This window comes from Phyllostomus discolor, chromosome 3 (assembly GCF_004126475.2).
Source record: "Phyllostomus discolor isolate MPI-MPIP mPhyDis1 chromosome 3, mPhyDis1.pri.v3, whole genome shotgun sequence".
In the NCBI taxonomy this organism is placed as follows: domain Eukaryota; kingdom Metazoa; phylum Chordata; class Mammalia; order Chiroptera; family Phyllostomidae; genus Phyllostomus; species Phyllostomus discolor.
The window spans coordinates 20613935-20640123 of NC_040905.2; the positions used below are offsets into that span (position 1 = coordinate 20613935).

The window sequence follows — 26189 nt, forward strand, 5'->3', positions numbered from 1 at the left end:
CTAGTAGGTATTTTCTCTCAGGGTTCACAACAGCAAGAGAATACCAAACAATATAAAAAAGAATGTAACGATTTCCTGGTTGGATGTTTAGAACTTCCTTAAAGTAATAGTAATTATGATACTAACTATAATAAACACTTCAGTTATATCTTTGTATTTTACTCTCAAGTTTTACTTCTCTCAAATTTTAGTCTAAGTGTGTCACAAATAAAAGGTTTAGTCAATATAAATACTATCCCATCAAACTTGAGTGTTATGTATACAGGGCTACACAAATAATTTTCCTTTTTCTTTCTTATCTGTGTTCTCATATAGAACACTTTTCTTGAACCTATATTTATTCTGTCATTTAACAGATAGTATTTTTATTACTTTGTTGTTGATCGTGTGAGCAAAACATCTTCTTAAGCATGATGATGTATTATAGTTTTGTAAAAACACCCAGTGAATCATCAAGCTTCTTAAGACACATGCCGTTTCTGTGAGGCATGATTCCTTCATGCTTTCTTTTATTTACTCTCCCCCACATATCTATCGTGATAGGTTCATTTGCTTGTATTAAAGTTTGTACCAAATGTGTCATGCAATGTGTGCTGATTTCTTTTAGTCTAAAGTTTTAGGGCAAAAAAAAAAAGGCTTTTTCAAAACAGGTGTACCATTTTTCACTCTCACCAGGAATGTATAAGGCTTCAAGATTGACTACATCTTTCATAATAACAGTATTCCTCCCCTTTTATAATTTTATACTTTTTCTTAGGTGTGTGCTGTAGAATAATATTGTGGTTGTAGTTTTATTATCTATGATAATTAATAATGTCAAGTATACTGCAGTGTTTGGACATTTAAATATTCTGCATGTTTACATGAGTTCATTCTTTTTACTAATGTTTCTTAAATTATTTATTAGGTTGATTATTTTCTATTATTGATTCCTATGAATAATTTACCTATTCGGAGTACAAGATGCACTTCAGATATAGAAATCGCGAAATCTTCCACCAGTGCGTGGCTTGTCATACACTCACTACTTTAATTTTGTTTTTTTAATAAATAGGAATTTTTAAATTTAGCTTAATCTAAATCTATCTTTTTAAAAAGGCCAGTGCCTTTTTAATAGTCATTTTATTTAGATATAATTTACATAAAATAAAATTTTATTAATTTTACATTTACAGATTGTTGAGTCATCACCAGTTAATAAAACCTTATAATCAAAATCATGTAACTTAAGATCTATCATATTTTTATCATCTCACAATTTCCTCATACATCATTTTAGTCAATCTGCTCCAGACACCCACAGCCCAGGCAAAAACCAATCTGTTTTCTGGCTCTGTAGTCTTATTTTATTTAGAAATATACAAATGTAAAATCAGACAGTATTTCATCTTTTATAGTCTTCCTTCAATAAATATGATTTTTTAAAAATTCATCTATGTAGCTGTGTTTATTAATAGTTTGATTATTATCATAGATGAGTAGTAATCTATTGCAGAGATATACAACTTGAATTGACCATTCGCCCACTGATGGGTATTTGGATTATTTCAAGTTTAGGGCCATTATGAATGATTCTATTGAAATAAACTTTTTGTAAATTTGTTTCATTCTATTTTCCCGCCCATCCCCGTAAACCACATTCCCTGACAGCTGTCTATCTGTGAATATCTCTCTATTTTGCTTCTTAGTTTATTTTGTTCATTAGATTCCACATATGAGTGAAATCATGCGGTATGTGTCTTTCTCTGACTGGCTTAGTTCACTTAGCATAAAGTTCTCCAGGTCCATTCATGCTGTTGCAAAGGGTAAGATTCCTTCTGTTTTTTTTTTTTTTTTTTTTACAGCCAAGTAGTAATCCATTGTGTAAATATGTATCATATCTTTTTATCCACTCATATACTGATTGAAACTTGGCTATCATAAATAATGTTGTATAAGGATTGAGCAAGAAAGTAAAAAAAAAAAGGTTTTGAATTGATCACTTCTTTCAATTTATTCCAGATAAATACCACAGAATGCAATGGTTTTATAATTGTACTGTAAATGTATATTTAGCTTTCAAGCTGGTTTTTACAGTGGTTGAACCATTTTGCCTTCTCAGCAACAATGCATGTGATTTCTATACCCTTGCCATTAATATTGTGGGTTGTTTTCATTTTAACCAGTCTTTATGTTATGCAGTGATATCTCATTGATGTTCTAATTACTGTTTTCTGGAAGACTATGATACTAAACATCTTTTCACGTGCCTTGTGCAGATTAGCACAGTTTCTTTGTGAAGTGTTTGTTAAAGCATTTGTTAGCACTTTAATTGGGCTCACCTATTTTTATCAAGATAAGAGTATTATAATATTGTTTTTATATTTTCTGGGTTGCTTCTTTTTAATTTTAACCAACCTGCTATTTCTGAGATAATGTATAATTAGTCATGATGTGTAATTTATTTGTTTTAATATTGCTAAGTTCAATGTGCTCACGCAATGGTAAAAAAGTCTGTATTGGTTTATGGGTGCCATTGCACAGCAGGTTGGTCTTCCCATACTGTGTGTGTGTGCTTTTAATTATCAATGTAACACATATCTTATAAAATATATTGCATATACCATATAAAATATATCAGTAAGTAGTCTGACTTTCTCTGTGTTCTGTCAAGTTGATGTTACTTCTTCTTTAATATTTGGTAGAACTCATAAGTGAAAATACTTGGGCCTAGAAAGATTATCATGAAAAGGTGGATAATTGAAAACTCTACTTATTTCATTGGTTTAAGCCCTCAGGAGTGTTGAACTCATTTTCACGGGGGCCACATCAGCCTCGCAGTTGCCCTCAAAGGGTCAAATGTAATTTTAGGACTGTATAAATATAACTGCTCCTTAACTAGGGGCAAGGAGCTCCACATTGCCGCCGGGTAGAAACAAGGTGCTGGGCCAGATAAAACAAGGTGGAGGGTCGGATTCAGCCCATAGGCCTTGTGTTTGCCCCCTGAAGTTTAAAGCAATATAAGTTTTCTATTATCTCTCTAGTCCATTTTGGGATATTATTACTGTCACTGCTTTTTGTAACTTTACATAGAATTTCACCAAATAGAGACGGACATAGAGACATAGAGATAAAGATAGAGAAGAGATAGAGACAATAGAGATAGATAGAGACTATTGGCATCGATTGCCACACACTGGCTGAATGACATCTGGCTTATTGGGATTGATTCCAGTTTGCAGTAACATACATACCACCACTTCTACATATGCTGTTGGTGCTACAGACCGGATCTGGTAGAATATTAGAGGGGCTTAAAAGAGAATGTGGATGCAAGGAAGTTCAAAACCCCTGGATTTCTTCATGGAGGAAGGTTAATAAAATATCCCTATTGTTTTTATGCAAACCTATTTTTTTTGTCACAAAAGTTCGTTGAAACGTCAACTAATAATTTTAAAACATGTATTCCTGTATCTATTTCTATCAGGTTTTCCTTTCTGAATTTAGAGCCCTGTCATAACGTTATACAAAAGAGGACAAAACAAAATGGAATTATCTTCTGGAGGGTGGGCCTTATAGTACAGGCTTCCCTGACTCGGGGAGTGTTCTAGGAACCCACCTGTATCAGTGTACAAGCTGGTGTTGTTATGAGAGGCTGCATTTGGTTTCAATGAATTTGTTGAAGACTATTTCATGTTGTGTTTGCCCACTTCTTGATGGGTGATTTATGAGCGCAACTGCCTACACTGCTCTGAGTGTTCAGTAGTTTTTGACCAAAAACGGCAATGACCCCCATGCCCCATCCTCCCTATTCACCCAATCTCACCCTGAGTGACTTTATTTTTTGTTTTCGTTTTTTTTGTTTGTTTAATAGATTTAAAAAATCCTCAGAGGAAACTATTTTGCTGAAGTGGAAAAAGTAAAACAAAAATGGCAGAAATTGAAAATCTATTTTGAGCAAGGGAAGTCTCAACAGTTATACTGCATCAAATGGAGAGTACTTTGAAGGTGACTGAAGTTTGAACATGTAAGAATAAATACACATTTTTTATAAATAGATTCCATTTTAGGGAGTCCCTCCTTGTATAGTGTTTTATATATTTTTCTGTTTTGATCATTTTTATATTTATTCTTTAAGATTTTATTTATTTTTAGAGAGAAGGGAAGGGAGGGAAAAAGAGAGGGAGAGAAACATTAATGTGTGGTTGCTTCCCTTGTGTCCCCTACTTGGGAACCTAGCCCACAGCCCAGGCATGTGCCCTGACTGGGAATTGAACTGATGACCCTTTGGTTCACAGGCCCATGCTCAATCCACTGAGCTATACCAGCCAGGGCATGTTTTGATCATTTTCATTATGAAATAGCCGCTCTGGTTTATAGTAATAATATTTGCCTTAAAAGCTGTTCTATTGCATGTTAATATACTGGATGTGTGGTGATACTGGGCGGTTTGCATGTTGTTGGCTGTGCTGCTGCAACCTTAATCTCAGCTTATGTCTCTGAGTTAAGTGGGAAATGCCAGTGATTTTTTAAAAGATTTTATTTATTTATTTTTAGAGAGGAAAGGGAGGGAGAAAGAGAGGGAGAGAGAAACATCAATGTACAGTTGCTGGGGGCCGTGGCCTGCAACCCAGGCATGTGCCCTGACTGGGAATCGAACCTGCGATGCTTTGGTTAGCAACCCACGCTCAATCCACTGAGCTACGCCAGCCAGGGCTCAGTGATTTTTAATTTAGTGTGTTTTTATTTTTACCATTTTCATTTGATTCTCACGGTTTCATATATTTGCTGAAATTTCCATTTCTTTATGCATGTTGTCAACCATTCTTATTTGAGCTTTTAACATAATATTCCTTAAATTTTATTTTTATTGGACACATTTAACACACAGTATTGTGTAAATGTAAGGTGTGCCTAATGTTACTTTGATATATTAGTATATTATAATGTGGTTGTCATTCTAATGATATTTATCCCATTATATATTTACAGAACAATACAATTTTCTTGGCGAATAAACAAAACATGAAACCTCTATGGCCATTTTAGTACTTACTACAAATTTGTGCTCCTAAACATCACCAATTTATCCACTCTGTCCCCTACTTACTACCATTCCTTTCTTTTATCTGAAAATTACTGTCTTTTATTTCCAAAATCTAACCTAATTTAGTGATGTTGATTTCTGTCTCTTGATATTAAATTGTTCCTTTGATTTTTTCCTGTGTCATTTTATGTTAGGTGTTGGGCATTGAGTGTGGAATATTAATGACTGAAATAGGTATGCCTCTTCCTTCTGTGCTATTACTGTGACAGATGCAATGAACCTAGTCAGGGGTTGATCTGGATTTTGCTTGTTCCTTGGTGCTTGCCAGTCTAATGATGGCGGGCAGGAGCATGTAGGCTCCGCCTTCCTGGGGCAGCCTCATGTTAGGCAGACTCTGTCTCTGTGCCTGAAGAGGAGGGATTTCTCATTGATTTTGCCTCATCCCCAAGTGAAAGGAGATCCCTAAATGATCTGAATTCAGAATAATTTTCTCCTTTTCTCCAGGGCATACAGTGTTATTTTTTTAATCATTTACCTTCTTGGAGCTGTGTTGTCTTCATCACTGCCTTGAGAAAAACTGTTTGCCATTTTTTGCCTTAGATTTTAAGCAATTATATCAAATCATATCATAACATATTGTATGTATCTATAGCATAATATATTATGTATAATTAATTATATATATAATATGTTTCTGGTGGCAATTGCTTATTTATATATCCTACTGCAAATATGTGTGCCAATACAGGTGCCACACCTCTCTTAGAAATTTTTGTGTATCAGATTGCAGGCTTATTATTTGTCCTTCAAACTCAACTCTAACAGATTAAGGAAAGTCATTATCTTGAAAATCACCCCAATTTGTTATTGACAGAATTAATATAATGCTCTTGTCAGCTTTCTACTTCCTTGGGAAAAGCTAGAAGACCTATGTCTTTATATTTTAAATGCATGTCCTGGTAAATGAATGGATGAGCCTTGATTTTTGCTATCTGTTCCATTGTCACACTTTATTTTTTATTTTGTTGTTTTTCATTTTTTGCCTTATTTTATTATTAATATACTTCAGTGTGCCATTTCAATTCTATTGACTTTTTAGCAATGTTGACTATATTAATTTTTAGTTGCTGATGTGTAGATGACAAAATGCATCTTTATATTATCACAATACCACTAAACTTTTGGTAAAATGAAGAAAGTTTGAAATAATATATTTTTTAAAATGTACTCCATGCTAATTATTACATATAGTCAATATGTATGATGCAAAAATACAGTGTAATTTTGTTTGCTTTCTGTGATTATGTTTTTACACATTTTAACAGGATTACATATTCATGCTATGTAGATTTTTATTTAATATATAACTAAAATATGTAATTTTATAAAATAACTGACGTGTGTATATAATCTACCATACACTTAGCATATCTGGTACTATTCATTTATTCCTGTATATCAAAGTTATCACCTGATGTCATTTCCCTTTGGCCTGAAGCACTTTACCTAATTTTAACCTAAAACTGTGGTCACACTGAATTATGAAAATGTATTGTTTCTATTTCTCATTTGAAGAATAAGTTTGCTGAGTAAGAAAGCATTTTTTGAAAATGTTTTTTGTTTCAGTATTTTAAGTATAAGGTTTTTGCCAATGAAAAGGAATACGGTTAATGAGACCAAGATCCAAAATACTCTTGACTTACAAAGAAAATTATAAAAGTGATTTTAGGAAGAATTTTCACCTTCTGGAAATTTAAAGTTATAATATTGTCTAACTGTGTATGCTTAATTCAGGTATTATAGGAAGTAACATATATACACACATACATACTCTCCCCAATTTTTTTTTTCTTTTAAGGGATAGATAACAAAAGAATAAAATGTTTATTATAAACCAGGATACAGTTAAGGGTCTGAAACTTGCCTTTGAAACCCAACTTACAATGTTACAGAGACACAATTACTGTATAAAGTATGGTAATATTTGAAGGTAAGCCCAAGGGAGATAATAAAGAAAGGTCTCATTTGCATAAACAATGCTGTCTTAGAAAATGAATATAACAGAATGAGTTGCAATAAACAGGATTCACAAGCACACTGACAGAATGACTAATTAAACAAATTTACTGTAATGAAGGAATAGAAATGACAGCACAGAGTCTACTTATACAGAAATGGAAATTCAAGATTTATGGCTCTTATTTTCCTTTATACATACTTTTCCAATTTCTAGAAATCTCTTTTAGTCTGTTATTATGTATAGATACATAGATAGATCAATATGTGTATATATGGTGTATTATAAATATATATACACAAGTATGTGTTATGAAATTAATGGGTGTATGACCCCCAAATTCACATGGTAAATTACTACCCAGTGTAATGGCATTCGAAGGTGTGGTCTTTGGGGTGTGATTGGAATTAGATGAGGTCATGAAGATGGAGCTCTCAGGAATGGAATTAGTGTCCTTATAAGTCACTAGAGAGCTGAACGCTCTTGTCTCTCAACCATATAAGGAAACAACAAGTCAGCAGACTCCAGTTTGGAAGGATGTCCTCACCAAACTTGGCTGTGGGGGCACTCTGATCTTGAACTTCCAGCCTTCAAAACCCTGAAAAATAAATTACCCCTCTAATTCTTATAAGCTAACCCCTCTATTGTGTTTAGTTATAGCACTTTAAATAGAATAAACCAGTGTACATTAATGTACTTATAGCTTAAACGGATACATAGAAAGGGGAGAGAATTTACTAATATCTAAATATTTTGTATGTATCTATTCCTTAGTCACCTATTGCCAGACTATTGTTTTGTCTGACATAGAGTTAACCAAGTAATTAAAAACAAAATTTTAATCAGCAAAATGACAGTGGCACTAGACATCATGCCCCAGAAATTAATTTAAATCAACCATAGAATCATATTTTTTACTAACTGATGAACAAAAACATTCTTCAAGAAGAAATTGAATCTATAAAAAATGCATCTGTGACCAAAAACAATAAGCTCTTTTAAATTTAAATAAGATTTTCAAAACTTGAAAAAAATAAATGAATAGTAGGAAATAAAATTAAATAAATATGTCATTAAAGAAGAACAGTAAGCATTTGAACCAAGCTCCCATCAAGAGATTGAGTGTTGAGAGGAGGACTTCAAATTGTAGTCACTGGATTTTAAAATAGACATCTGAGTACAAGTAAACCACAAATCAAATGTGAACATGGATAAATACATTTTCAGGTATGCAAACTTTACAAAATATATCTCAAGACCTAGTATTCATCAGGGTAATTTAGTTGGTGTCTTAGACCATTCAAGCTGCTGTGAAAAGTACAATAGACTAGGTGGCTTATACACAATCAACATTTGTTTCTCACATTTCTGGAGGCTGGGAAGCAGCTGACAAGTAGCTGATAGATTGGGTGTTTGGTAAGAATCCACTTCCTCATTGAGAGCCCTCTCCTCAATGTTACCTCACATGGCAAAAAGGGGCCAAGGATTGTTCTGCATTTTCTTTTATAAGATCATTAACCTCATTCATGATGCTTCCACTGCCATGACCAAATCAGTTTCCAAAGTTTTTACCTCTTTTTACTATCCCTGTGAGGGTTAAAATTTCAACATGGGAATTTTGGGAGCACATTAACTTTCAGTTCATTGCAGATGGATTGCAGCAAAATGCACTGAAAATTTCATTCACTAAATAAGAGAGGGATTTATTCTCTGAATAAGATACTATTCTCAATGTCCTGAGAAACCCATAATAGAGGAGATAAATACTATCTAAAAACTTATTTTCAATGTAGACTTTATAAATATATATAACCTTAACCAAGATTATAGCTTATTGTAATCAGTGGTATCCTATATATTTTTTCAATTTAAAGCAATTACATTAAAGTTACAATGGCCAAATTTAGTTCTACATTTAAATTTCTCAATGGTCAAGAGTGAATGCAGCTAAAATATCTGTCTCTTCACACTGCGGCACTTGAGGAGGTCCCTTCAAGTGTATGACATTACTCCACACCGCATCTTCTAGACAGTTCAATCATTATACCATATTTCTCTTCTTTCCTTTGTGCTGGTCCCCTGATTCTTGTCATCTTGCACGGATTGATTGTTTTCAAATCACCTATGAAATCAAAGAGTTGAAACTTCCATTCTTCTCCCTTGCCTTTTTATTTATCTTCTACACACAAGTGCTGCAAAATATATTTTGCAATGTTCATGAAAACCTGATTTGTTCATGTTGCCACCTTCAACTGGACCTGTGTAGCTGCCAAACAACAATCACTATTTCTATCATATCTTCTGGGACAGTGTTATTGTCCACTTAAATTAATAGTGTCCCTCTGTTCAGCTATGATTTACGGTCAATAAAAAGACATTCCTTAATCTTAAGTTTTCTGCTTTCTGTCTTGTCTGTTATTTTTCCTTTTCTGAGAGAGAGAGAGAGAGAGAGAGAGAGAGAGAGAGACTTCTATCTTAAATCTGTACAATCTAAACCAATGTAAAACTACCTTTTCTGAGAACCTAGTCTATCACTTATTTTTGCTTCTTAGAATACCTCTCATCTTTTGTGAGACAAAGGTCATAGGTGTCCTCAATTTCTATTAAACAAAAAATAAATAAATAAATAGCATTTCTCTACCATTATAACTTCTTCTTCCTTCTAGTGTTAATAGGTGGTTAAGAGGCTAATTCATCTAATTTACCCAAACCTCTCTAAACCAACCTCAACCTTCTTCTCTAATCCAACTTTATGTTTAGACATTTTTGGGTTAGTTTCTTGACATGCCCTAATCAAAACATCAATTCTTTTCTATCCATGGTTATTTATGACTGTTATATCTCTCAAATACAAGGATTTTATTTTCATACTTTCTATTTTTCTTAATCACTCTATAATATACAATTGCAAATCTTTTTCATAAAATTTCTTTTCTGAAATATTGTTTGCTTGTGTTTTATTCTTTCTAAATTTACTTTTAAAATCCCTTTAATAAACTTCCAATTTTATCTGTATTAATTATCTGTCTCTCACGATCCTGATTTAATATTATCCACTATGTATTACACTTTTACTTTTATTCATTTATTAACGCAGATACTTATTTGGCATTTTAGATTTTAGTCTGTACAAAATAATTAAAGAAGTAGACAAAGCAGAGAACAGTCTTTACCACTGTAGTTTATATTTTAACTCTCCACTGTCCAAGATGACAGCCACTGGTCATATGTCTATTTAAATAACAACTTAAAGTTGGTAATTTAAATACAAATAAAATTCATTTTCTCATTCACTCTATACACATTTCTTGTTATCAAAATCCATATGTGGTAGCACCTACCATATCATAATGCCAAGATATAGAGTATTTCCTTCACATGCAAAGTTCCATTGTATAGTACTGCTCTAGCCAGAGTGGACAGATAAGTAAACAAACTAGTAAAAAATAATCTGTACCTTGAGGCATAGTCTGTTTTATCATGGAGTTCAGGGAGACCTTTGTTGAATATATGCTTGTGTAGAGACTTAATGAGAGAACAAGCTATGTAGATATGATAGAGAAGAGTATTTCAGGTAGAGAGATTAGGAAGTGCAAAGGTTTTAAAGTATAAGGGTGGTTATTTTATACCAAAAAGAGCATGGAGACCTGCATGTCTGAAGAAGAGCAACAGTGGGAGAAGTAAAAAAAAATAGAGCTTGTATCAACAACAACAATAAGAACAATGGTCAGATATAGAATATATTCTAGCCCTGACTAGTGTAGCTCAGTGGACTGAGTGCAGGCCTGCGAACCAAAGCATCACCAGTTTGATTCCCAGTCAGGGCACATGCCTGGCTTTCAGGCCATATCCCCAGTATGGGGTGTGCTAGAAGCAACCATACATTGATGTTTCACTCCCTCTCTTTCTCTTTCCCTTCCCCATCTCTCTAAAATAAATAAATAAAATCTTTTTAAAAAATAGAATATATTCTGAATTAAGAGCAAATGACCTATGCTGAAGGAATGGATGGGGGGTCTGACTAATGACTTCAAGGTCATGGCCTGAGGAAGAAAAGGGTGTAGTACTCATTAATTTAAGAGAGAAGGACTAAAATTAGCAAATTGTTACTGAAAGATTCCAGTAATGAGATAGATTTGGTCACATTAATTTTGAGAAATACACTTGCTATTCAAAGAAGTAAAATAGTGTTAAATATATATTGTTTGAGTTCAGGATTGAGATGAAAATGGAGGGCCTGCCTTGGCCAGGTGGTTCAGTTGGTTGGAACATCATCCCATACACTGAAATGTTGCAGGTTTGATTCCTGGTCAGAGCACATAACTAGGTTGTGGATTCTAGCCCCATTTGGGGCACATATGTGAGGCAACTGATTGATGTTTCTCTCTAACATCTATCTCTTTTTAACACCCATCTCTTTGTAACATCTCTCTCTCTCTCTCTCTCCTTCTCATCAATAAACAAAGATCTTCAGGTGAAATTTTTTAAAAAATGGAGGACCAGCTACTTGTAGATAGATATTAATTACATCAAGCTATAATGAAAAATATCAACTAGGGAATTAATAAAATGGAAATATTAAAAAACTGAGCCCTGGATTTCTACAATTTTTTCCCAAGATTTCAAAAAAAAAAAAAAAAAAAAAGAATTCCAGTCCTTTTGAACACAATCAAGAGTGTGTGGTTTTTGTAAAGCCAGATGGACAAAGGATATTAAAAAGGGAGTGACAACCTCTACTAAATACTGCTAATAAATTTAGGAAACAAATATCATATACCACAGATACCAACACTTGTCTATCTGTTATCCAGCAACACTGGCCTTCCATTTCAACAAACTTCCTTACATACATTTAATAATCTTTTGTTCTCTCACCTCTATCCTTCTGAGCTGTTTTTTTAGGAAATTCTTCTTTAATCCATCTAATGTAGTTAGATTTTATATCATATATTTTTAACACTGTCTACCTCTCTATCATAGCCTTCTGAGAATTATACAGTTGTAGTCTTAGATATATCCATGTAAGAGTTCCCTTCATGTCTATTTCTTTCTAGACTGTACTCTACCAAGACTTGATTTTTTTTTGCAATATGAAGCATGGATTCTTAGTGTGTGATGCAGTATCTAGATATGAAATCATTGAACTTGGCAATGTGGAGGTCACTGATGAACTTCACAAGAACAGATTTTCTGGAGTGGGTATGAGAATGAGATTCTGATTGCAGTTACTCAACAAATCTGTAAGAATGTAACTCATCTTCCTTATAAATTGTTTTATGATCTACTTTCAGACATCAATGATTGTATGTTTGACATTTGCCTATGTTTCACCTTGAGTCTCTTTAATTTCCAAGTAAAACCACTTACCAATTTCAATAGCCTCTATGTTTTCAAAACCATCATATCATTTCCCTTAGTTCTCTATTTCTATATCTCTACCATCAGTGCACATCAAGTGCTAAAGTCCACATACATACATGATTTCATGGCACTTTTCATTTTTTCTTGCCTCTTTCAGGAGAGGCTGGACTTCAATTTACCATTTTACCTTGGCTGTATCAAAATGAATTTTCCTATTTTGTCATTTTGATTATAAAAAATTAATGTCTTATGCCATGTCTAAAATGAAATATAATCCCATTACTCTTCAACTTCATTTTTCCATTGAATAGACTCTCTAGTCCACATAAAAATATACGTCATCTTAATTATATGCTTTTCCAATAGTAGTAACCTATAAACAATGGCTTCTTTTCCTCACCCACCACTCTCTTCTTAACCCAGAACAATCTGTTTTCTACCCCATAACTTCTCTGAAATAGCATTTCTAACATCTTCATTGATTTTTCCATCTGGAAAGCTATGGGTCAATATCCTTTTACTGGCCACCTCAGCATTTATTTCTTTGTTGACGCTTTGGAAACAATTCTGTGACATCACACTCTTGCGTTTCTTCTAACTTTCACTTATTCTTTCTTGGTCTCCTTTCAGCCTTACTCCACTTGGTCAATATTTTGAGGTTTATTTTTACTTTGATGCTGTTCCCTAGCAAAATTCCTCTACTGCTCTGACAATGATAATTGCCTTTGCAAATACAGTGTACAGACTTCTATATCCAGTCTAGACTCACTCTTAGAATTGAGTAACTGAATCTTTGCCTGGATGTGTACTTCAAAAAACCTCATAGGTACCTAAAGTTGAAATAATAATCTTAAATATTTAAGGGATTTTGTTTTCTATTTTGAATTTTCCATCAGAGTCAATGTAACCATTCTTACACCAAATATCACAATCCACTAACAAAGAGTAACCTTGGATAACTGTCTTTCTAATTTCTGATTCTCCACTATGTACTCTCCATTGAAAGTCTTAAATTAGTACATAGATATCCATCTCCAAACCATTTATTTGGAGCATTCATTAGCTCTCAACTTGTCCACTATAGTGACACTTTTATTTCCTACTCTTTAAACCTCTTGTCCCTCCCAACTCTTCTTTACTCAACAATGTTTTATTTCTGAAATAAAGTTTTGGATTTTTTTTCTTACCCTAGTTTGTATGGCTCAGTGGATTGAGCTCTGGCCTATGAACCAAAGGGTGGTTCATCCACAGTACAGGGCACGTGTCTGGGTTGAGGGCCAGGCCAGGTCTCCAGTAGGATCATTCAAGATGCAACCGCACATGGATGTTTTTCTCCCTCTCTTTCTCTCTCCCTTCTTCTCTGTCTAAAAGTAGATAAAGAAAGTCTTTAAAATAATTATTTTTTGTTCATGTACATAATTCCCCATTACTTTTATGATACAGAAAAAAAAAATAACTAAAATGACCCTCAACATCTGGGACTGGCTTATCTTTCCTATCTCCCATACGTGACAGACAGCACTTGTCTATCTGCAATCCAGCTACACCAGCTTCCCATTTCATACATACTTTCACACACATTTAATAATCTATTCATCTCTACTCACCTCTGTCCTTCTGAACTCTTTTTTTAGGAAAGTCTTCTTTAATGCCTCTGATGTAGTTAGATTTTATATCATACATTTTTAACACTCTATCTATCACAGCCTTTTTAGAATCAGAAAGTTGTAGTCTCAGGTATATCCATGTAACTGTTCCATTCATTTCTATTTCTAGACTCTACCCTACCAAGATCTGGTGTTTCTTGTAATGTAAACTATGAATTCTTAGTGTGTGACATGGTATCTGGAATTATAGTACCACATAAATTATTTGTCAAAGTAATCAATTTATTCTAAAAGCTGGAGATGCTTCTAGCTTTTGCAAAGTTTTCCTTCATTCCATTATATTTTTTGCCATGCCCTCTCACCAAACTTCTATCTTTAGAAGTTCTACACAAATCAGAGAGCCAGCTTGAATGTTATCTCACCACTATAATATTCCCCTCCTTTTAGTTCCATAATTTTTAAAAAATCTCTTTAAAGGCACTTATAGTCTATATTGTATTATGGTAACTTTTATGCTTTAGTTACTTTTTGTAAACCCCAAAGGGTCTGTAAGCTCTTTGAGTGCGATGACATTGATTTTCATCCCGTCCTTTTTTGCTTTCCATCCTGGCCACATGTAAGTCCATGCTTTGATTATAAAACCCAGAATTTTAAAAAATCAAATTGAAATGTTCAAGGTCAAAGAGGAAAGAAAAGTATCAGAATCCAGGCCACCTCATGCCATTATATGTAGTATCTAAATCTGGTATAGGAAAAAATGTTAGCAATATAATAAACTTATTCTGTTATTCAAAACCCAATTTTAGGTGGACATGAAAATTATAGGTGTGTGACATTATAATTTGTTAGTTATTTAAATTTATTTCAGTTAAATCAAAAAAGCCTAAACTCATTGTTATCTATTAACTTTTGATTTGGCCAGTTGTCTAATACTTCTTCACATGGTCATAATCTTGGGGCATTACATAATATTATTTTAATTAAGCCAAATAATGTTAAATGATGCTACTCTTTTGAATCACTTAAAGTAAACCCTTAAAACATCAAAAACATTTACAAAATGATGGTAGTAATGATTTTTTTGTATTTTACTTATAGTTCCTAGCCATATGCAATAATGTATTTATTGACTTACATTTTCTATGATTATCAAGATTAATTGTTTCTTGAGTTGCCTGGTTAAAGACATATATTGTAATCAACAAAATTCAATGTTAGTTTTAGAGAATCAACATTTAGTTATAAATTATGTAATTTTATGATACTTATAACTGAAAAAACAATCCCTTCTTTCAACTGAAAATGGGCTTTTGAAAATCCTTGTATTGAAAGAAAACTTGGAAAAGATAGCTTTAATTTGTGAATTGAATATAAACCATTTTATTAACTTTATTTTAACTCTAATACTCTTTTTTGAATCATTTAAATTATTATTTGGAAAATGTCTAAGAATGAGTAGAGTCAATGCAAATTTTTATACAAAATAATAAGAAACTCACATACATAAGGCAACATATCATTAGAAGATCAAAAGAATGGAGAAGAGGCTACAAGGTGATAATACATAGTTCATGGAAAATTTGTTCTCCTATAACATCCGACTCCCCAGTAGGTGGTGAGACATCTCATTTATAGACATTGACACATCCCAAAGAGTAAAGAAAGATTCCCTCAGGCAAAAATAACTCTGAAAGTGTATAAAATGTGAACATGAGGATATGAACCCTACTACTATGGAGTAAATTGTATGCCCCCAAATTCATATGTTGAATCCTTAATGTCAAATACGCTGATAATTAGATGGGACCTTTGGGAGATAATTACATTTAGATGAGGTCAGGAAGGTGGGGCTTTTATGATGGAATCAGTGCCCTTATGTGAAGAAATACCAGAGAACGTGTTCCCTGCCTCTGCTCCTTGGGGAAAGACACAGCAAGAAGTTTGCCAGCTGCCAATTAGGAAGAGAGGTCTCACCAGAAAATGACCATGCTGGCATCTTGACTTTGGATCCATCCTTTCCAGAACTGTGAGAAAATAAAGTTCTGTTGTTTCAGTCACCCAGTCCATCTTATGTTGTTATCGAAGCCTGAGGTAACTAATATAACCAATAAGAGTCACACGCAAAAATCAGACGTGGTGTTTCATATTTCCCAAATAGGGTTAGCGCCTGAGTACTGCTGACATTTTTATTAAAAAATGTTTACCCATGGAAAAGCAATTTAAGCTGTATAACCAATGATCTCCCCCCAAAATTGTAAATTAAAGAAAAAAGAAATGTTAGTTTTAGTAATTAAACATCCTTTATTCTGTGGTTATTATTTGGTTGCTTCTTTAAAGTTGAAACCCAAAAGCTAAAGTTATGTAATGTCATTTTACTTACAGTAATATTTTTATTTCTTTGGAGCAATAACATTCATTCTCATGGCCAATTCCATTGGTGGAATTTTTCAGAGTAAAAATGACCAACTAGGTAATGAAAATGCATTGGGAATATTTCAAAATATTAACTACTTATAGCAAAGCTCATAAAATTGTATAGCTGAAAGAGACTTCTTTATTCTCTTCCTTAATATCAGAAAGATCAGAAAACTGTGGCTTAAAATCAATTGTAAACTAATTGAAAACTGTAGGAGAGGTAACTAGGTATTCTAACATCCATCAAGTGTCTTGGTAGCATTATTTTTATGCATTATTTTATATCCTTTTTAAAATTCCTATATTATTATTCACCTAAAATTGAATATATACAAAAATATCTATAAAATCTTTCACAAATAAAAACAAAAGTAGGTATATTGATTTGAATGTTAAAATGTGAAGTAATTTTTAAACAATCAAAAGTAAAATATTTGCATAGTTTCATCAGTATTTTATCTTTTTAAGTAGGCAATCAGCTAATTATCTATTTGACAGAATATTTTAAATAATATTATAATATTTGCAAATACAGTATAAGCTATATAAACATTATCCACCCAATTAACTACCTAATAATTTGAATTGTATATGATACATTATCTGACATTTAATAATGAAATCGACATTAGTAAAAGCATTACTCATAGAATTTAGGAACCTGGAACATAGACATGATCCCATATATCTTAACTAAATAAAGTATAAATAAAATATTTTTAAAAACTTATTGTGTCCAAGAACAAAGATGCATGTTAATAAACCTGTTTTATACTCATACTTCAGTAAATACACAAATGAAGTTCATAGTAATTTAATTGTTTTCATTTTGAATGTAATTGCTCACTGAAATGCTGTATATTTCTAGGCATTTGAGATCAGTATTCGTTAACTGGAGTCTCTACTTCTCTATAGGCTATACATAAGAGCATGGCTATCTAACAGTTAGTTCTCATGAAAAAAAGAACTTAAAACATAATTTTGGCAGAAATAATGTAAGAAAACCTAAGATAATATACATTCCATTTTGAATTTTAAATATATACACTTATATCAATATATACATATATATACTTTCTTATTCACATATCAATAAAGTTTGACTAATGGAAATGGTAGTGAAATATAGCAATTAATGCTTGAGCAATTGTGAAAGGAGACAGAAAATGAATTTCAGGACACAGGTGTGAGACTCCACTGAGCAGCCAAGCACACCTCAACTACAGAAGTGCAAACGCAAAGACAGAGCCTGCCAGAGGAGGGTGTGTGTCCGCTGCCTCTTTGAGTCTACTTCCAAGAGCCCAAAGTATTGCCATTATACAGAGAAGGCCAAGAAATGAAGAAGTTAAAATAAATCAGTATACATAAGGCAAAGGAATCCTATTCAACAGAGAATGAACAAACCACAACCAAATTTAATAATTTGGATGAATGTCACATGCAAAATATTGAGAAAAAGCTAGACAGAAAAAGTACACATGGAATGATCTCTTTTATACTGATATTAAAGTGCAAAAACAGACAACATTGTATATTTTTGCTCTTATTCTTTTAGGGGGGAGGGCAGCTGTAATCACAAACAAGAAAAACAGATACAAAGGAGGCATCAGGGGATCTGGTAATATTCTGTCTCTTCTGTAGATATTTGCCAGGTGCTTGTGTTTCCTTTTGGTAAACGTGTTACAGTGCAATTATATAATTGTGTACCATTCTGGATTTGGGTTATGAATTTAATTTAAACATTTAGTTTTAAAGATAACTACAAATACCCTGAAAAACCCTCAGAAACTACAAAACATGTAGCAAGTCTAGAACTGCTAAGCATGAATTGAAAATACGCATGTTTTGCTAAAATTATGAATAATTTGGTGTTAATCTGCAATATAATACATGAAAATATAATTATTAGGACTCCTTGAAAGACACTTACAAGTTACTATTATTTGAAATAAGCCTGTAGCTGAAAATATGTCTTTTTCCTTATTACAATTAACATGACTACTTTGGGGTTCTTTGAAAAACTTATAAATATTCAAAGCCATCTGTCTATTATCCATTTACTCAAGCATTTTGCTGTTGGGAACCACTCTGCCTGGTATCAGAAGCTGTAACCTCGGCCTAGGCTAAAGCTAAGGGAACGCCCTTGGAACTGTAAGCCAACAAGGAGACAAGCTTATCTCCCGGACAGGAGCGCCGCTTCTGCTCCTTCATACCTCACCCTGCCTGGCCCCCAATGCTTGGTCAGTTAGCCAAAGATGGGTAAGATTCCCCAAGGGGGGACGACCTAAGACAGGCATGATCACATGGGAGGCCCCCAAAAGAAGGACTTTGGGGGCTACGGCAAAAGGGGGTGATGAACTCTCTCACCCTTTGGCTTTGACAAAGCCTGAGTCCTCCTGCTCTGCAAGAAAATCTCTTAATCTCTTGGCTGCCTTACTTCCCTTGCTCCACCTAAGCCTGAAACAATGACAGGGTGGTGCTGCCCTGTGCTAGAAAGGGCAGATTCCCTGGGTGATCAGGCCTAAGAAAGAACATGTAAATTCCTGTGAAACCTTCTTTGCTTAGAATGCTCTCAGTTGAATGAGAAGGGTCCAAGGAGGAAGTTAGTTAGTTCCCTAAAGTCCTACAGCTCTTTGACCCTGACTCAAAAGAGACCCTCCGAGTTCCTTGTTACCTATCATTTGATCCTTACTTCCTCGCAATGAGTAATGTGCTGTACCTGAATTCTTATGCAAAATGAACCCAATAAAAGCCAGTTTGGATGGTAAATCAGCTTGATCTCCACTAGAGGGGGTGGCCGTTCATCCGTACTTCTCCACAGAAACTGGTCCGTCTCTGTGCTTGTTTTTTTCTGGAGTTTCGATGAGCCATCTGCAGCATTCTATGATCACTGCTAGCCAGTGACCCACGCATCATTTTGCCTCTGCGAAGTCAAAAAGGATACTCTCTTCCTTAGTGCCCTATACTCTCTGTTCCTTAAAGCCTTTTCTTTCTGTTGTTTAGTTTGAATGCAAACTTCAATGACTCACATACTATTACCATCTAATTTAATTTAAAATAGAGAAATTTCATAGGACCTGAACATAAACTAGGCAAAAGTCCTCTGACAAAGATTTATAGTAAACCTGTTTTCATAGAACAAATATCAACTTACCAACAGATGACCCTCACCACCCCATTTGATATCTAAGATTAAATAGGAACTTCCAGGGAAAAACACGTGAAGTTCCCAAAGTGCCTTTTTCGGAATAGGTCATGAAGGCAGAAGTGGAGAAATCGAGAATCTTGGAAGGGGAAGGAGTTGTTTGTACACTGGTGTGCCTGTTTGTACATGCTTTTGAGAAATGCCTTAACAGACAATAAAAAATGGAATTTGCTCTTCTTTTTCCCACTTTGCAAATACATAGTCTGATTGATTTAATCAGACATAGTCACCTACTAAATAAAGTGAGCTTTGAATTTCTCAAACTCTGATTTCTTAGCATGGCTCTGAGCAAAGCGCCTGTGTTTTTACATGGCTACTGGAGGTGGAGTAAAAACAAAGAGTGTGACCAAAGTGCACATTAGCAGAGGGGCGAACCAGGCAAATTTTACATGTTAACGCCTTACATCCTTCTCAAATTATGTTTTAAAATTAAAGTGAGACTTTTTCACATAAAACATAGAAACATCAGCAAGGTTTATCTTCTTAAAAATGAGATCAAATCTGATTGTTAAGAAAACAGTAAGATCATAAGGATATCTGGTAAAACAAATTTCAGGGGTGACATGCCTTTCTTAGCAGAGACGAGACAGAGAAAGTGTTACACGTAAGATATAACCATGGAAAATTGACTTAACTACTATGAAATTGTATTAAACCAAAAGCTTAACTTTCATTGAATTATTGAATGTCAGCTACTAGCTAGCATAGGAGTTTAGAAGCCCCGAAAGTCCCAAGAACAGACTTTCAGCCACTTGTCAACCTTTTTCAAAGATCATGTGCTCATGAGAAGGAGTGAGAACAAGAAGACAGAAATACCTACTGCACACGATGTATTTCCTGCCTATGATCGGAGGTAGACGGGAGACGCTAAAGCAGCATGCCCATTCAACAAACCCTGCATGACTCTAAGGTATTAGTTGGCTTCCCTGAGTAGCCTGCAGAGAAACCATCCACAGCCATGCTGGGCCTTGATAAGATGAGAGAAGTAGTTCTCTGCTTCTGGGGATGGGGTGGAGTTGGGCAAAAATAGAACCCGACCTGTCCCAGATCCTTTGCTTTCTGAAGTAGCAACTGTCATTGGCAACAACAACAAAAAAAGATAAGTAATCCGGATCCAGATCCTCTACATCAATAAAAGATCAAGATTGGCTCGCATGGGGACAGGGGCAGAAAAACTCTGAAGGGACCTAAGGCAAAAGATTTCTGCTGCTTTTGGAAATGTAGAAAATGCATCTATCATAGAGCCTTTAAAATGATTGCATTAATGTATGTACCCCTGAAGGCTGAGGAGGACACTCAACAATCTCTGATTTTGTGTTGGTATGAGGCTTGCCACAGCTGAGAGAATGCAGGGCAAACTCTTTGAGTAGAGACTTTGCATTGAGTAGGGGGACATGGTTGTTTGTGTGGTGAGGTAGGAATGCTGAGAAGTCTAAGACCTGGGGTCCAAGGAATCAGGGCTTGCTTCAGATTGCATAGGAAGTAAGGAAACTGAAAAATCTTTCCCCCATTCTAGGGAGCAAGAAGTGCTCTGTGGCTGAGGGAGAAGCAAAAGCATAGAGAGAAAGCCATCTTCAGCAAAAGTCTTCAAGGGCCTGCTGAAAGCCGAAGATGGAGCAGCAACACAGAGAGTAAACCTCAAACATTCTGGGCTGCATAGGACACTAAAGCAGTGGCAATCTATCACTAGAGGAGTTTCACATCTAAGCCTAATCCCCACCCAACTGAAAAATACAGTGATGCAACCCCTCACCCTGAGCGCTCTGCTCATTTCTGGGCACAAATAGTATTTATCTCAGACTCTGTCTTTTACATACAATGTGTGACACTCAATCATATAAGACAAAAAACAAAGCAAGGATATATGATATACTCTGAAGTAGCAGAATAGTAAATGGAACTACACCGGGCTTAAAATTGTCAGGAGCCTAAAATTAGTAGAGACTTAAAATTAATTCTGACTTATAGACAATAATAGAAAGGTGAGCAACATGAAAATGAACTGTTTCAGGGTTTCAGAAAATTTTATGTGTGTGTGTGTATATATGTATATATAATGAAGCAGACAGAACAGAGGAAAGAATTAATGAACTTGAAGGTGTGACAATATGAACCTTATAAACAAAGCACAATAATAAGAGTTGGAAAAATGAAGTAAATTATTTAAAACCTATACAGCAATATCAAAATCTGCCAGTATGTAAGTATTATAGACCAAAGAGGAGAAGAAAGAGTGGGAAACAACAAATATTTTAAGAGACAGGACTGAAAATTTTCCCAATATGTGAGAGCAAACAACAAAACATGCACGCATAAAAGAAGTTCAATAAGCTGCAGTGTGATAAATGAAATAAAAATAGCCAGATACATCATAATCAAAGTACTGAACACTAAAGATAAAAAAATAATAATTTAAACAGAGCCAGAGAAAACAAAGACATAGAATAAAATTGATGGTAAAAAGGAATAACTGAATTCCCATAAAACAATGGAAGCCAAGAGACAATGAAAATAAATCTTTAACAATTAAAAAAAAAGACTCAACTTAGAAGTCTATTTCCTGTGAAAATACATTTTAAAAACAAAGATAAACTAAATGACAGAAAAAATCTTTAAAAATCTATCTCCTGTAAAATTACACTGCAAAAAGTGTTCAAAACAATTTTAGAGACTAAAACAAAATAATATAAAGAACAATGGAGACAATAAATTATCAAATGCATGAAACTCAAAATTCCTATGTATATAGTAATATATAATTAAGTTTTCTAATGTAAAAACCAATAATAAAAACAAGACCTCTGGGAGTCACAGCCAGTGAAGTAACCATTGAGCAGGTTGAAAGCTGTGGCCTCACTGGCCATGGTGATTTGAGGATGACTCCTCAGTTTCCAAAGTAAATAAGACAAAGGAATAAAAGAAGGAAGACCTCTTGAAAGTATGGAGAATGAATAGATTTGAAAGTAGAATTGGTTAGAGAAAGAAGATCTGAAAACCACTTTGTGATAATCAACAAATGAACCAGGGATATTTTGCTATCAGTCTTTTGAGAATGCTCAGAAGATTGATGCTAATTGCTTGTCATCCAAGGAAACAAGTAGAGTAAAATGCCAATATAAAATGATGAAAAAGGTTCTCAGTCACTGATGACTTTTTAAGTTGTTATGATGCAAGTCAACAGTTTCCAAATTGTATCAAAATAAGGCATTACTTTTAGATTTGCAGGGTATTTTTGATAGAGAGGAGATATGTATTAAAGTTGAAGATAAGAAAATAAAGTCTGTATATCAATAAAGGCTGAATAGCATTCCTTCTCAGGACAGGATCACAGACTAGAAAATGCCACATTAAATATTTTTTCCAAAAGCAAAGAGTATTGAGGATGACAATATAGGTACCCTGTTTATTGTATTACTAAGTAATCTGTGATATTTCACTAAAACATAGAACTGGTTAACCAACTGGAAAAGGATCATGCAGAAAGTCTGTATTTCTCATAAGCATCTATAGCTATTCGTTTTCCTCTAGGCACTGCCTGAGCTGCATCTTACAAATTTGGTTTAAACCACATCAGAGACTTCACTGAAAACCAACCTTAACAAATCAGCAAACCACAAGTGCTGGCAAGGATGTGGGGGAAAGGGAACCCCAGTGCATCGTTGGTGGGAATACAGACTGGTGTAACCACTGTGTATGGAATTTCCTCAAAACACTAAAGATGAAACTGCCTTCTGATCCAGTGATCTCAATGCTGGAATTATACTCTAAGAATCCTGAAACACCAATTCAAAAGAACCTATGCACCTCCATGTTCATAGCAGTGTTATTTACAATAGCCAAGTGCTGAAAGCAACCTAAGTGTCCTTCAGTAAATGTGTGGATAAAAAAACTATGGTACATTTACATGATGGAATACTACACAGCAGAAAGAAAGAAAAATGAGCTACTACCCTTTGTCATAGCATGGATGGATCTGGAGAGCATTATAAGTGAAATAAGCCAAGCAGTGAAAGACAAATACCATATGATCTCACCTAGAAGTGAAATCTAATGAACAAAGGAAACAAACGAGGAAAATAGAGCCAGAGACGTCGAAATAAGGAGCAAACTGACAGTGACCAGAGGGGAGGAGGGAGAAGGACACCAGGGAAAAGAGAGGGAAGGGTCCAGTCAAGGAACATGTATAAAGTACCGTGCAATGGACAACAGGGTGGGGATTGCCTGAGGGAGTGGAGGGGGCGGGGCAGTGGGGGGATTGGGGCAACTATAATTGAACAAAAATTATATATTAAATAAATGACAGTGGGCTAGAAATGTCATCTTACTTAACTCGCGGGAGAGTGGCTGGTGCGTGCTGTGGCCCCCGGTGGAGAGCTGGAGCGAGAGCAGTTGCCCTGGAAGCTGTGAGCAGAGCTTGAAGCCGCTTTGGAGAAGCAGCACAAGGACGGTGATCGCCTCCGTGGTCCTGCACACCTGGTTTCCTTCCGCCTGATTCGGGATCTGCACCAGTACCCGAGAGAAAGGGATGCCACACTGTACCTTCACGCGCTCCCAGAAGGCAGTGAAATCTATCTCCCAGAGGTGGAGAAGCCTCCCAGGAACCCAGAGCTAGTTGCCCGTCTGGAGAAAATTAGGATACAGTTCGCCAATGAGGAATATAAGCAGGTCACCAGCAATGTAACCTGTCAGGATTTAAGGCATGGTGGGATTCTCAGTGACCTGGGCAAGGAAGTGAGGTCAGTGAAGGCTCTGGCCATCACCGTCTTCAACTTCATTGTCACGGTGGTGTCTGCCTTCATCTGCACTTACCTTGGAAGCCAGCATGTCTTCATAGAAATGGCCTCATGGGTACTGGCTGCATTGATTGTCACCTTTGTGGTGGGTCTGGCCGAGCTGTAAGTCATGGTGCGGGCAATGGAAGTTGAGTTGGGTGAGATATAACTAGTATTTCATCATCAAAGTCTGGAGACCGTTTGGAGGGGCTTCAGGCTCCCAGCTGGCCATCACTGACTCTCAGTCAACCCAACAGGTTCCTTGTACTTGACCCTGGTTAGTCAGGGCCAAGCGCAGGCTACCTCCTGTTTCTGTGGGGAGCCCCATCATCTGTCAGTTGCCAGAGGGGGCAGTAGATGACTCAGCCAACAACTGCAAAGAACTGGTCTGTTAGTACCTCCTCCTGGTCTGCCTTTTGCAGTGCATTTGGGGCACTGGTGGGCACTGGGGTTTTCCATCCAGAGTAAATAGAACACAGGCCTTCCCAGCAGCAGATCATACTGCCTGAACTTGCCCAAGTGCACTAATCAGTCGTCATCCTTGCTCCACACATCCTTGATGCTGACCTACAACTTAGCTCTGAAACTTCCAAGAAAGGAAAAAGGATTTCCTTTCTCCAGGTTATGCTGGAAGAAGTACTGATCAGAGGACACCAAATAAGAGAAAGATGAGGGGTACAGGATGGTGGGATTGGGAGTAAGGCAGCTACCTTTTCGTAATCTTAGTTTCTATCTTCATCCTCTTCCTTCTGCTTGCCTTTTTCAGGTTTTCTATATGCTTCTGCCTGTCTCCACCACCCACCAGTCCTCCTTAAACTTCCCACCTTGTCTCCTTTGCTCTGCTTCCCAAAATGAAAATAATCTTGATCCTAGCTGGTGTGGTTCAGTGGATTGAGTGCCAGCCTGTAAACCGAAGGGTCACTAGTTCAATTCCTAGTCAGGGCACATGCCTGGGTTACAAGCCAGGTCCCTGGTTATGGGTGTGTGAGAGGCATGCAACCAATCGATATGTCTCTCCTCCCACCTCTCTTTCTTTCTCCTTTCCCCTTTCTCTAAAAATAAATAAAATCTAAAAAACAAAACAAAACAATTTAGATGGTGAAACAGTGTGTCTGCTTGTAATTGCAAAATCCCTTGTACTTGTGTTTGTAGGGAATTGCATCTACTGTAGACTGTCTCAACTAGTAAAGGGAGGGACAGGAACAATTTTCAGACTTAACTGTATGTATGAATATGAATAAACATGCACATGAATATGTATACATTTTTATATATGAGCCAAACATAGGATGTTTAATATGGGCTCGTAAATGTGTTTGGGTGAGTTTGAAAAATAGCATGTAAATGCTCACAGTTGACTTGTTGTTTTACGCGGCTGCTTTTGGTCTTTCCAATAACCCTGGAGTTTGGAAAAGGAAGTGTCTTAGACGACTTTTCCAGAAGACACAACTGAGGCAGAGAGAGAGATCAAATGGCCCGCTGTGGTCCTCCCTCTGTTAAATCGAGCCAAAGACTCCTGGGTGGTCCAGAAGTCTCTGTGTGATGTTAAATTTCTAGAACTTAGATTGGTGGTGTGATGACAGAATCTGTATAAGGCACTTAGAAAACGATATCAGCATCAGTTATTTATCCAATAAATATTTATTGTAAAAAAAAAAAAAAGAAAAGAACAAGAATATTAAATGGGCCCTCCCATTTCCTGGCAGTTCTAGTATTGCTAGATGAACTACTTACTTTGGAAAAAGCAAATTTGCAAAATATTTCAGTCATTAGAGTCTCCATAAAG

At 35.3% G+C, this 26189-nt stretch overlaps 1 pseudogene; it reads left to right on the forward strand.

The window, feature by feature from the left end:
• Positions 1–23944: 23944 nt before the first annotated feature.
• LOC114511890 lies at positions 23945–25250 on the forward strand (annotated as a pseudogene).
• The last annotated feature ends 939 nt before the right edge of the window (positions 25251–26189 follow it).